Source organism: Rhea pennata, chromosome 4 (assembly GCF_028389875.1).
Source record: "Rhea pennata isolate bPtePen1 chromosome 4, bPtePen1.pri, whole genome shotgun sequence".
NCBI classification, from domain to species: domain Eukaryota; kingdom Metazoa; phylum Chordata; class Aves; order Rheiformes; family Rheidae; genus Rhea; species Rhea pennata.
In genome coordinates this window covers 44,061,795-44,075,807 of record NC_084666.1, presented here as the reverse complement: position 1 = coordinate 44,075,807, position 14,013 = coordinate 44,061,795, and the positions used below count along the sequence as shown (strand labels likewise).

At 35.2% G+C, this 14,013-nt stretch overlaps 1 long non-coding RNA gene across 6 annotated transcripts in view; it reads left to right on the top strand.

The window, feature by feature from the left end:
* Positions 1–14,013, top strand: part of LOC134139430 (uncharacterized) — an 82,719-nt gene that overhangs the window by 51,198 nt on the left and 17,508 nt on the right. For all 6 annotated transcript variants that reach the window (XR_009958149.1, XR_009958147.1, XR_009958151.1 and 3 more), the window contains exons 6-7: positions 2,470–2,498; positions 8,836–8,920. This is a non-coding gene — a long non-coding RNA (uncharacterized LOC134139430). The remainder of the gene's footprint in view (positions 1–2,469; positions 2,499–8,835; positions 8,921–14,013) is intronic.

The following is a 14,013-nucleotide window of genomic DNA, read 5'->3' as shown; positions in this document are numbered from 1 at the left end:
AATACAAAATGTAGCAGAGACCCTGGTAGCACAAGCAACAGAACGATGAATAAAAGCAAATATGTTTCTAGTTCAAGTGAATAGGCCTCATTCTGCTGGTAGATTTGGGGCTGTAGCTATTCTATGAAAGATGAATCCTGCCCTTGCGTATTTGATGTTCCTTAAATCTAAGCTATGAAAATGAATGTGGTAACACAGTTAGTTATTCTTACGTAGAACCCTTTTGAAAATCAAGTTACATCGGGATATCCGTTGTCCTAGTGAATAATTACAGCAATATAAGAACAGACGTGTTTCTTTGTGGGCGTTTGCAAACGTTAACATTCTGTTACTTAAATTATCGTACGAATAATTGTACACTGAATTCAATGAGCTCTAGAGAAAAGTCAAAAATTAATTGAAGCTGGCTGATTGTTAAATTCTGTCATCGCAGCCTTTACGAGTAATGCTTTCAGAATAAAGATTACTGAAAAATAACGATAAAAAAGAAAGAAAAAAGTGAAAGCCTGACAGTACTAATGGATTAGATGGCTGAGGGTTGTGCATGCTTGTAAAAGAGCAGAGAAATCGCACTTTGCCTGCAGTGAACACAGCTGATCTACTGGTTCTTACTATCAATCCTGCGTATGTGTTCTGCCCTCAGAGTGTTTCCACAGCCTATAAGCAACTTAGTCTCATTAATGCAGGCTTTCTTGCTACTATAAAAAGCATTTGCAGAATTTTCTTCTGAAGTCATGTACCTTATGTAAACGTATCAGAAGGCGTTGCTGTAAAGCTAGAATAAGGAATTCTGAAAATTACAGTATAAATAGCACTTGTCATGGTTCAGACATCTCATTTAGCAACACACATGCCAGTACATACACTACTCTTTAGTGAGAAGAGCTGTCTCTCACCTTCTCTATTTTTCTTTCCTTCTTTTTTTTTTTTTCCCCTCCCCGACCTGTGCCTATAAGTGAGATTTTGTTCCCATGAATGCTCTTGGATGGCTGGTTGGATGGCACCCAACTAAAAAAGTAGAATTTAAAAGTAGTTTTTAACCTAATTTAACCTGATTGCTTTCAATTATAGCAGCTTAAATCTGCTGTGGTTAAAAGTGTAAAAATCTGTATTTTGTATGTCTGTATTCCTTTCTTATATGTTTACAGGAGTGATTAAAAGTAAACTACTTTTCCATTACTGTAGCAACAGTAGAAAAAGTCCTGATAATGCCAGTTTCTTTTCTTTTTTCCTTAAAAATGCCCCAGATAAGGTAGTATCACTATTTCTACAATAATTAATCAAAACTACAGCCATGAAATTGCTCAAACAGCCCTCTTACATTCTCTTTTGTAAATTTGGGAACAGTGATGTTCATGGTCATCTCAGGGTCATATGCGTTAATTTTACAAGACATTACAGACTCATTAACGTAGAAGACTGTATTATATATTTATGGAATGTTATAGACATTATAAGTTCAGCAATATTTTTCATTGATTGCATTATTTGTCTCTGGAAAAGATTGTGCAATAAAATTAAACTTGTTTCCAGTGCCTCCAATAAATATTCCACACATCTGATGTTATTTTTGAATCTCACCTGCTGATAGTTACAATTAAAATTGAATTTTATATTGGATTGCTTATGTGATAGCACATTATTATTTACAGATATTTTGGTCATATCCATCACTAATTGGATAGCCAATATTATTCTTTCTTAGCCTTAAACGATGTTTACTCTCTAGCTTTATTAGCGATGTTTTGTACTTTTTCTCAAAAACATTTTTGTACATATCTCTGTCAGATAAATAACAATAAGGATATTTTATTTATGAAAAGATTTTGCTCAGAGAATGTTCATTCCTTTTCTGTAGATTTTGACTATTTCAGGAAAGAAATATAATATTTTGAAAATATTAGTGATAACAAGAATAAAAAGAGCATTGAAAAGAAAAATAAAGCATTTGTTAATAGCTTGCACATTGTAAGTGAAGCTCTTAACCTAAATAATAATTGAGTTGGATAGATTCTCATATTTTAGAAGATTTTTTTTAAAACTAATTTGTCTTTAATAAATGAAGATATGCCATAAAGAAAGCAGGATTCTTTCAATTGTCGTATTAGAGTCAAATCTAAAAGACAAATATTTCTATCTAATGTATGTTGTGGGGTTATGTATGGTACTAAAGACATCTATTTCCATTCTGAGACAATGAATTTGGATTTTAAACTAGCACATGAGAGTGGGGACTTGGAAATGCAGCTGAGTGAAAGACCTTGGGTTGTTAAATCAAGAATACTAAAGACAATCCTTGATGCTACATCTTTGCAGAAAAACAAGAAGCAAATTTTGTAGTTTTCTAAGAGAACATGTGAAATAAGTAAAATAGTTGTAGAGGGGGCAGTTAATTTTGTTAATATGTTCTGGAGTTGTGAAGAACAGCTATTTTACCATATTTTATTTTCTTCACTCCTTTTTTTATAGTGACTTGGGAGCAAGCTCTATGTTAGAAGGTCAGATGTGCTCAGAATTTCCATGCGTGCCAACCAACTGCAAGTGATGTTTTCCTTTTAATTACTTTTAATTCCTTTTAATTGCTTGGGATGCTTTAAGTAGCATAAAGTCAGTCTTGCTTTGATTTGCTTTGACTGCCAAGTCAGTCTTGAGAACTAATTCGCGCAAGTATAAAGGACTCAGTAGAGAAAAGAAAAATTGTTTTTGGTAACTCAAAAACAGTTCTTTTTCTGTGCCATCAGTGGTCACACCACTTTTTGCTCCATGAATAGTAGGATTCCAACTGTTCTTGTGAGCCAGTAACTTTGGCAAAAATTAAGGATCAAATCTGTTCTTCCTCTAATTTATAATGGCAAACGGGTAATTTGCCTTGATTGGGTCAGGTATTGTTTTAGGGTCTGTGACTTTATTCTGTGCAAAGCTTCCAGGGCACTCTGTGTGCGGCAGAGCTGTGATGCATCATTTTTAAGATATCAGCCAAGCGTGACAATATCTGAACATAAAGTAGACCCTTTGGTGCATTTATGAACAACCATCTTACCATCTTTTGTTTGTGCTGGTGTAATTCTGAGGCTTTCCAAAGTGTTCTTCCCTTCCCTTCTTCTTCTTCTTCCCTTCCCTTCTTCTTCTTCTTCCCTTCCCTTCTTCTTCTTCTTCCCTTCCCTTCTTTAAGCATGTGAGATCAACACAGCTCTGGGGCTATCACTGTCGAGCAGCTCTGCATTGCAGCCCAGCTCCCCAGAGCAGCAGAAGCAGGATCTGCGTACCCTTGTGCACAGGTGACCAGGCTGCTGGCTGTGCTACAGCGATGTACGGGATGTGTACGAGCTCTCTCCTGCTCTGAAACTCCAACCTGAGTGAGAGAAAGCTATCTAAATTTCTTTTTTTGCTGTTTTTGCTAACCACCCCAAGCACTGCTGCTCTATTTGCTAACTTTGCCTTTTTCTTGAGATAGAGCCCAAGGATTTTGGAAAACAAACAAACAAACAAAAAAACCCCACTCCCCTCAACTTCTCTGTGAATTTAGGTATTTCATGTAATGGTAGAGAATTACTGAAACTATTAGAAAAGCCACCGGTGTGCTCTTATCCTAGGTACTTTGTTCAATTCTAGCCATCTAAAAAGCCAGAGAAGGGCTGCTGCTATGATCAGAGAAAATAGTGAGCTCGTTTTGCAAGACAGATCTGGATACTATTATTTACAGGTCGTGGCTCTGATTTTCTTTCAGCTCAGATGTATGGTCTGCCTTAAATATAGTAAAATTCTAGATGAAGTCAATGTGACTGCATTACATTACTTCAGGGATTACATTACTCCAATAGCTTGTAATTCAGGATGGTATTTTCAGAGTGGTTATTGGAGTTAAGTGTATAAATCAAACTGATGTTGCACATAAATAAATATCAGTAGTTAGATATACTGCTGTTGAAGTCTGCATTCCTTAGTCGTAGATAAATTTTAAGAGTGCAGTTTTGGATTTTAAAAAATGACTTAACGATCTTAGTTTTATATTTCACTTATATTTCAGTACAATAATTAGCATTATCTATTAAAGTCCATAATTGAGTTAAAGTCACACTAATCTTATTGATTTTCCTGCAAACTAAATTCATTCATGAATTTGTTACATTCCAACAAGCGAGAACCACTTTTCTCCTGAAGTTATTTCAGCTAATTGGCAGGAAAGTGTCAGGATTCACTGCATTCGCTGTTGGTAATGTTCACTACCTCTGCTGCTGCTGCTTTTCTCCATTTTCTGACCTTAAAATCTTGCTTCATTTGAAAATAGTCTAAATTTAAATGGTGCACTTGCTCTAAAGCATATAGAAATTAAGACTGTTTTTACCAAAATCAGATTCTTCAGTCTCTATTACTGAGTTTTCACATATTCACAAAAATAGTTCTTTTGACTTGCATAAAACTATTTGAGCAACTGCTGTTTAGCACAAGTAAATATTGAAGATAAACTCAGTAATTCAGATCAGTTTGTTTATGCTGTACAAGTAAACTGGCTTTTATCATGGGATATTGCTGTGGTCAAATACAGAAATTGTTTAGTAGTGCTTCATAAAAATTACTTTCATTTTCAGACAGAGAAATAACAGCCTGAAGGAAGATCTAACATAGTATAAACAGTGTTTGTTGGAATAAAACCTAAAAATTTTCAGGTAAAAATGAGATTTTCCTCTGTGTTTCCAGAAGAGCCGGGCGAGGCAGCCTTCTTGGCAACGATCAGGTCACACGCTCATTTTATCAGCAGCGATCTTCCTATTTAATTCTAGTTTATGGGGTAAAAATTTTAAGTTGTTTTGCAGCTGGTGTTTAGCCATCCTAAGCTAGTGCGGTAACCACGCTAGAGGCACGCAGTTAGAGGCTATCGACCTTTTTTTCCTGATTTAGGGTGTTTTAGTTGACCAGCATGTACCTTCAGCATATTCTACGTGGCTACTTTGGGCTGCTTGAGACTTAGTATCCGTGAAACTATCAGAATTTACCTAAGGTAGTGTTTGCCTATCAATCTCATTTCAGGGCTTTTAGCATCTAGATCTGCTTTCTTGCTGTTTTGCGAGGACGCTCAGACCCGCAGTTGGTTCAACAGTTGCTGTGCCAATGTTCCTCGGATCCTGGTGCTCCAAAATGACCATAAAATAATGTAGTTACTTTTGTGGTATAGTTTATAAGTGAAACTGATCCCAATTTTGGTTTGAAAATCTTTTTTCCTTAGAAAATAGCACTGAAGTTAGGGGAGTTTTTACTCATCTCTCCTTTTTCTATGCAAATAAAATACAATTATGTATGAATACTTTTTTTAAAGCACTGAGGATTTTCAATTAAAAGAATGTGATATAAGCCAACTTATAGTAATATAATTGCAGCTGAGACAGTGGTAATGAGATCTGAAAGTGGCAAAGATGAAATATCCATCAGTCTGCATAAATTTTAGTTATTGTGTGGGAGCATCTGTGTATACTTGTGACTGTGTTTAGATAGATAATTCTGTGTGTGTCTGTGTGTATGTGTATAAGATATATTAGATTCCAAGCTCTTGATTATTTTCCTTTTTCTTTTCCAAGACTCTTTCAGATTATCCTGCCCATTTTCTTCACTTGGCCACTTGCTTGTTCATTTTGCAAATCTTTCAAAAGAGTGACATCTTGCCCTTTACTTCTTATGAGTGGTTGCAGAAAAAAACTTTACCTAGTATATGAAACTGCCTTGAAATATTTTGAAATATAGAAAGAGTTCAAACTGAATAACAACACTGAAATAGCCTTGTGGATGTAAAGCTAAAAATATAATTACATTTTGGTCAAATTAGGTAACAGTGGATGCTACAGAGAATGTAATTCTGGTAACGTGATTGGGCAGTTTCACAGAACAAAAAATCTGCATGTGTAACTCCAGACTATTTGCTCAACAGATTATTCAAATGTGGAACTCATTGCCGTATGATATTAGTAATGCTACAAGCTTAGTTTAGGAAAAGAGATTAAATATATGTTGTGTGGTAAAGATAAGCATAATTATATTTGGTAGATAGACTGGAAATAATTCCTAATGATTCTAGGCAATAAGTCAAACATTTGCAAAGAAATATCCTCTGCGAATATGCTATTGCATGCTTATTCATTAAAATATTTTTTGTACTTTCTTTCGGTGCACCGGTACTGGCCACTGTTGGAAACAGGACACTTAACTAGAAGATCTATTAGTATGGCAAATCCTACCCTAGTATGCCTATCACCCAGTTATTTCCACAAACACATTGTCATTGTTACACAGAAGCCAGTCCTGACAATATTCTAGAAAATAAAATGAAAAAAAAGAGTAGGTGTCATTTATATAAACGTACAGTGTACAACTACTGATTAGCTATACACATTGCTTCATTGAGGAGGAGGGTAAAAGTAATTTCTCTAGTACTTACCTATACTGTTTCTGGCAAAGTCTGTTAAACATAAACACTAGGGAAAAAAAAAAAAAAAGAAAAAGCTGATGCGTTAGGTTAAATTTCTGTAAGTGTAATTAAATCCTGTCCAAAGTTTGTTCATATATCAGTAAACTAATTACATTTAGTCAAAACATTTGCTTTGAGACTGGACAAAATTAAATTAATTTCCCTAGCTGTAAACTTCAGGAGAGCAATATATAGTAAATTGCTCAAGCATTCAGACTATTGACTCAAAAGGCAGAGATACGACAGAAGTGTTTGTATATTCAATAAAAGGAGCTATTAGACCAATTATATCTAACTTGAGGAACAATTCATTTTTTATTATAAAGTTATAAATAACAATTAACGTACATGAATAAAAAGAAGTAGGGAAAGTTTATTTCCCTCCACCTCTTGGGGCTGAGTTCTAGAAACACGGAATTTCTCCTCAAATTCCATAGAATCATTGACACAGGTAAGACTAGGTGAGACCAGGTTGACTTAGAATTTAGCATTACTGTTCATAAAGATGCCTTGTTCAGAAAGCAAGTGGGTAGAAAAGTAAGTGAAGGCAATCTGAGAGGACAGGGGTAAGCATCATTCTGTTCCCAGGAGAAGGAGTTCAAATGATGATCGTATGCTCACATACTCAACTGAAAAAGCTATGGAAGTGTGGGAGAGTTGTGCATGGAGAAAATCAAATGATAAGATCCCAAAGGGGTTAGCCAGAATATAGGAAGAATGCAGAAAGATAAAATATACTTGACACTTCTCCTAGCCACCCATTGCTTGGGCGTGAGGTGTCTCTAATAGGTTTTAGTCCTTTTCCTGTGCACGCTGAAAGTTTGCCCTGATCTGACCAGGGAAGTGCTAAGTGTGCACTGGTTTCCAGGTGGTAAGCAGAGCTTGCCTTTACCAGGAGCAGAGATCTCAACAGATGTCTTGCACTTTCTGCTTAATCTTCCAAGAAACAGCCCGAGGTCTTCTGTGGGAAATCAAGGGACTTTTTAATTATTGGAATAATGTCATAAGAAGAGACTGAGAACATCATCTTTCTTTAAGTATCCTGTAGTCAAGAGTCCTGAACTCAGATCCTTCCCATCTGTGCGAGCAGTCTAACTGCTGAGGTCCTGGGGCAACAATTCTAGCAATTTTGTGAATCTTAGTCATCTTTTCTTTTGCCTTACCTACAAGTGACCTGCAAGATCATTAGAAAGTAAACAGAAATTTAAGGGAAAGGTATTAAAAAAACCCCAAACAAACATAAACTAAAATCCTGCTTTGATCTGATCTTTTTTTTCAACTTCTACACCAAACAAGCAATTTTTCATAGAACCATAATTCAGTTAACTGCAAAGAATATCTGGCTAAGTCTCTGAACTAGAAGAGTCCCTGAGTCTCTGATCTGAGTTCTTTAAAGTTCAACCATCATTTGCTATTACTTCAAATAAAAGGAACAGAAGTATGAATGCTAATCATGAATAGAGGATTCGTTTTCAAAATGTAAGTACATTATCACACGATTCATCTTTCACGTGCTTTATTACTTCTGTCGTCTCTCTGGGCACTTGTTCTCCTTGTGCAATAGGTGTCTACGTGGGAGTGGGGTTTACATACACTTACATAAGCATCTGCCTAAGTGAATATGGTCATGGAAAGACAGTAAACATGATCATATTTGTTCAGTACTGTGCAAATTTAGTTGCTCTGCATCATAGATAGAATAAAATATAGTGGACTGTTTCTGTAATAAGCACTGTATGTATAACATTTGAGGCAAATTTAGTAACCAAGGCAAGTAAACCAGCAGAACAATGTCCAGATGTGAACATCTCACTAATCACCTGGAAGCCTGGTAAAGATCTGGGTAATATTCACGAATCTCAGTGTCTGCTAGGTTTAACATCAATAGAAAGTAAACCAGAAAGGCATATTTATTACAAAACTATGTTGTGAAGTCTCCTTATTGAAACATACTCATCACATGAGTACTGAAAATCATTCCTTAAGATGGTATCTTTAAACAAATGCTGGAACAAATTGTTACTTATGAAAATCCACAAATATTAATAGCTAAAAGCTGCAACTGTTTGCAAAGTAGAGTAAATCATACTTCTAGAACTTGCATGAGGTTTAGAGTTTGTCGATTTTATTTTATTAAATCGTATACTTTAGCAGAGTGTCATTTTATTTTCTTGTATAACAAATAACCCAGCTTGTCTGCCTCTGTTCTGAAATACCTCCTAAACATTTAAGCTGCATACTTTGTGAGGCATAACATGAATAATTTGATGCACTCCTAAATGAAAAAATGCATGGAAAATAAATGGATTAATTATATGTTTATGGACATTAATTTTTAAGTGGGTCAAATTACAGTGTTCACACTTTATTTTCTACAGAAAATACACTTTTGTATACCACAGTTTCAGTTCGTAAGAATGGAAGGCCTTTTGATTATCAGGACTAGACCATCCTGTTCAACCAGTAAGTATATTTGATTTATTTTGGTCATACTGTCCTGTTTTTTTTTCCATTCAAATCACAGGTCTCTTCATACAGACCTCTTGAGAAGATGTTTCCTTTCAGGTTTTTGACTTAATTAGCTCATATGCTCAAAACCTTGAGTGAGTTAAGTGTTCATATAGTTTTACTTGTATTATCTAAAATTAATTTCCTCTTAGTCTGCTGTGGAATAAGAGAATGTGTCACTGTAAAAATAATGACACGATGAACACAAAACTCCCAGAAAGAAAAATCCTCTAACAGTTTCTGCAATCTATGCTCAGGGTATTTTTTTAGTTAAAGAGTCTTAGTCTACCCACTATCCTTTTTAGAAAGAAGAAAAGCTTGCAGTGAGGCTTGAAAAGCCACAAGGAAGACAAACCAAACTAGAAAGGACAAGAGACTGTCAGACAAAACAAACCAGAACTTAGAAGATGAAAAACAGAATGTGTGAATGAGGCTATAAGGTGAGGGACACAGATGAGTCTTCAAGTACTGCAAATGAGTTAGCTGTGGTTAACTTAGTCTGCCAGGACTATATGGCAAAATATAAAGTGGAAAAAGCTAGCTGAGAAACGGGTCATCTCAGGATCTATTTAGGAAAATCTAGGACATAGTAACTCTAAACAAACGCAGCGTTAAACTTATGTGGGAGAGAAAAGTATAGGAAATGTCATGAAAAACTAATAGAGTCATCCATATACTCTAATATTCTGTTTTTAGCAGTAACTTTCCATGATATAATGTGTTTCAAAGAAAACTGCAAGATGACAAGTGGTAAGCAATTATAAAATACTGCCCTAAGGAAAAAGCTTCTTCCTGCACCCCATCAGTTAGAGGTTTGTTTATGCCCTGAGGCATGAGGATTAATATTCCCTCCAAACACTTTTCTTTTATAAAGTTTTATTTTTCTATATGGAAATGTTCATTATTATCATTATTAGTTTTAATTCTACTGAGCCTCTGTTATCCAGGCATGTCTATATCAACAAATTTCATAGTGTAGTGGCTTATTATGGGACAGAAACATTTCTTTACAACTTTATAGAGCAGCTTGATTAACTGAGGGCCCTCTAAGATTTACAGAGATCATCACTGACCAAGCACAAAGAGGAAATGGGTTATTCATGTTTTTAAGAACCTATTTTCTCAAGCTATTGCTTTAGAATACATGATTTGATCCTGAAAGCATGTGGACACATGCATAATTTAATTAATATAGTTCAGTGAGACTGCCTATGTGCATAAATCCATTTACACATTCAAATGTTTGTAAACTGCAGTGGGATCTGCAATGAGACTACCCTAATAAAGAGGCAATTATGAGGACAATTTTTTTTTTTTTTACTTTTATTGGTTAAGGAAGTCATGCACAAGACAGAGCAAAACAGGGATGACAACGGCTGCTAAGCACAGAGAATTGAATAAAGCCTCTCTCATTCTCAGTTTTAAAGAAATAATAGGCAAGTATTTTGTATTTTTTTTCAGCATCTGAGTTCCTAAGACCTACTTCTTTTATTTCCTAATAGGCAGAAGATGTAGATATTTTCTTCTTTTTAAATGAACAATATAGTTGCTATATAGTGTAAAATTATAAGCAAAAACCTTCAGATAAATATCAAATCTCATAGGAATTCTAAAAATGTCTTGAGAACTAATGATTCCATGTTGATCTATGACCATATAATATATTCTGAAATGCTAATTGGTTAGAGGAACGTCTCCAGGCCCAACTGTTTCACATCTATAAAAAGCAAAATGAGAGAAAGGACAGATCAGAAAGTGATAGATGTTAAAGAATGAAATGGATGTTAAAGGATGAAATGGGAATGCAATGACAAATAAAGGTCTTAGCAGCAGCATTTAACCACAGACCTACATCGGAGGTAATGAAAAACTCTCTTGCTTCTGGTGATGCTTAGGGAGCAATTAGAGAAGGATAACCTTCTTGAATTCCTGACGCCAAAGAGCTCTGCTGCTGCTGTCAGGCCTTTCAATGGCCTGTGAAGCTCCCAAGCTAGTGACCTAAGAAGAAAACCTGCTATTTTGCCTATTGCCTACCTTTGGCAGCAATGCCTGTCCTATGGTTACGTGACGAGGAAGTCCTTTTTTTTTTTATCCAGTACCCTGTTCATTATACGAATAGCTATTAGTCAAGACGCTGAGAGGAAGGAAGACTTAAGATAACTTAAAATATTAAGTAATTCCTCCCCCCACCTCCAGCTCCTTCCTCAAGCAGTATTTTAGAGTTGGAGATGGTTACAATTCTTTTTCTACTCCTATGCCAAAATCAGGCCTACAGACGTCTGAGAAGATCTTGTATGTTAGGCTGTCCTTCAGTCAAGAGTCTGAATTCTCAGTTTGTTTGAAAAATGATTCTAATTACATTTTTATTTACCCTGGTGAATGATAACATTGAAATTTTTCATAATGTGGATTCTTTTGTGCCCACTTTTTCTGTTTTTCTTTCTAAAGTTTTGAACAGACATTTTCTGCTCATTACAGGACAACAAAATTTATGCTTAGGCTATGGGAACTTCTCATTTTTTTGCATGTGTGCATGTGCATATGTAAAAATTCAAAGAACATTAATAAGTGGGTAAATTTTTATTCCTTTAATCATAGTATTCATTTAACTCTAATTATGTTAACAATTTTAGTTATAATTGAGTTAAATAGAATGATCTGAGCCTTGAGAACTGATAGATTTATTGTTTTATCTCAAACTTTTATACAGCATGGGGTTTCACTTCCTATGAGGTAAATTTGATAGAAAAGGTTTAGCCTTTTCTAAGCAGAAAAATTGAACAAGACAAATTATAGCCTAACTCTAGTAAAAGTATAATGATGAGCTATCGCCTGTTAACTGCAGCTTGCAAATAAGCAAGACCATTCCTGTTCCTGTGAGCCCTTTAGCTCAGTTTCTCTCTCTCTCTCTCTCTCTTTTTTTTTTTTTTTTTTTTTTTATGCCTTTAAGACCCATTGGCTTGAAATTAAGCATTGCTTTTGAACAGAGACACATTCTTGAAAATAGAGTAAGAGTTGTGACTGATTGTGCACAGACAGTAATTTGAAACCTAGCAAACCAAAGACTCTCAGACCCCAGTGATTTTAGAAACAGTCATCGTTCATGTTCATGTAGTGTGATTTTGCATTGTGGTTTGTGTCTACTGGAGAAAACATGTTGCTGATCAGGTAAAAAATTCATGTTTAAAAACTAAAAACAAACCAAAAAAAAAGAGAGAGAGAGAGAGAGAGAGAAAGAGAGAAAGCACATTTACTGTACAAACAGAATGTAAAAGTTTGGAAGGAGCCATTAAAGTCCCCTAGGCAATTACTATGACTTTTCAAGAATAGTATTTATTTGAAATCCCGCAAAGGCTCAAAAGACCTTTTCAATCTGATCAAATAACTTCCACTGGAAATTGTATAGGACTTGGGAAGGTTTTATCTTTTATTCTAGTTCTTTCTGTATGAGATCTCTGCACTCTTTTCACAGGTTAAAAATCTGCTGTTTTTTTAGTTTCATGCTTGTCAGACACAGTCCATCAGATCAACTAAAGACCAAGCAGGGAATGGCAATAGGAGGGGGAGATGTATAGAATAAGATGTTGTCTAAGAAAGCAGGAGAAAAGTGACATGGATAACTATTGGCCACAACATTTCAGCCTCAATAATAAGACTTCAGGGCACATTTTGAAGAAAGATTAACTAAAGATGTAGAGTTAAATGGAAAATGGCATAAAGACAATATGGATTTACCAGAGATAATGCATATCACGATGACATCGTGTCTTTTCTTAGTAAGATAATTGATTTTATAGACAAGACAAATACAATAGAGCTAATCTATCTTGACTTCAGCAGAGCACTTGATTTAGTGTCTCAAGGACAATTATTATTTCAGCTCGAGAAGATACTGCAAAATTGTGGGATGGATAATGGACCAGCTAAAAGGAAGATGAAACAGATAATGTTGAAAGAGGAAGGTGCAGCTTTAAAAGTAGTTACCAGTAGAAGTTCTGGAGGCCTGATCTTGAGAATAATTTTACCGAATACTATTGCTCATGGCTCTGCCATATGGGATGAGTGTGTGTTGCTGAGGATTACTATTAAAACTACTTTTATCCTAGTGCAAAATAGGATTAGAACTGGATGGGTAAAAGTAACATAGCAAAATGTAAAAATATTGGATGTTATCAGGGATCTGTGAAAATACAGATGTTACTAGTATGGCAAAACTGGCTAACAAGGACTTGCATTAGTTCAGCTGAGGGTTTTTTTGCTAGATTTCCTTAGTAAGACCATTAAGAAAAAACCTAATTTACAGGAAATGTGGAGAAGAAAGGGAAGACTATGATATTTTCAGATTCAAAGTACTTGAGGTAGCAGAAAAGAGAAATTATTGCCACTTCATAGCTCACTAATAAGATCCTCTTTTCAGAAAAGGGGAAAGGGGAAGAACTTCATAATACCTCAAATGGTCACTAAATTGGCAGGTTACAAGCAAAATAAAACAGTGGCCTTTAAGAAAAGGCATTTTGTTTCAGATTTACTCCTTTTCAGAATTCATTTATTTGCAAATGAGTGAAAAATACGTTATACTCCAATATATAAGCATAAAGTCTTAATGCAGGAAATAAATCCTGTTCCCATGAACATAAGGAAAGTATCTTAGTGTAATATAGATCTCTATAAAAGGAAATCAGGACTTCTTTCTCACCATGTAAGTCAGCTTTTATCATCCTGCAATGTGCAGTGCAGCATTTCTGCTGCTGCTTGTCTTCAACTGACACTGATTTTCACACGTATCTGGATTTCTCTATGTACCAGAGCACTTTTCTTTCCCTCTAGATATATTTCCTTCATTTTAAAAATGTTATATTTGTATTGTGAATACAACTGGTTAAAATTTCAGTCAAGTTTGCTTTGAAATGTCGGAGAAAGTTAAATAAATCAGGGAGTTGTGAAACACATTTGTGTTTCACATGTACTTCAGCCTCATAGTCCAGGCTTAGGAAACTGGTCTCTTGCTGACTGACTGTAATTCAGCCAGCCAATGTAACAATGCAGAA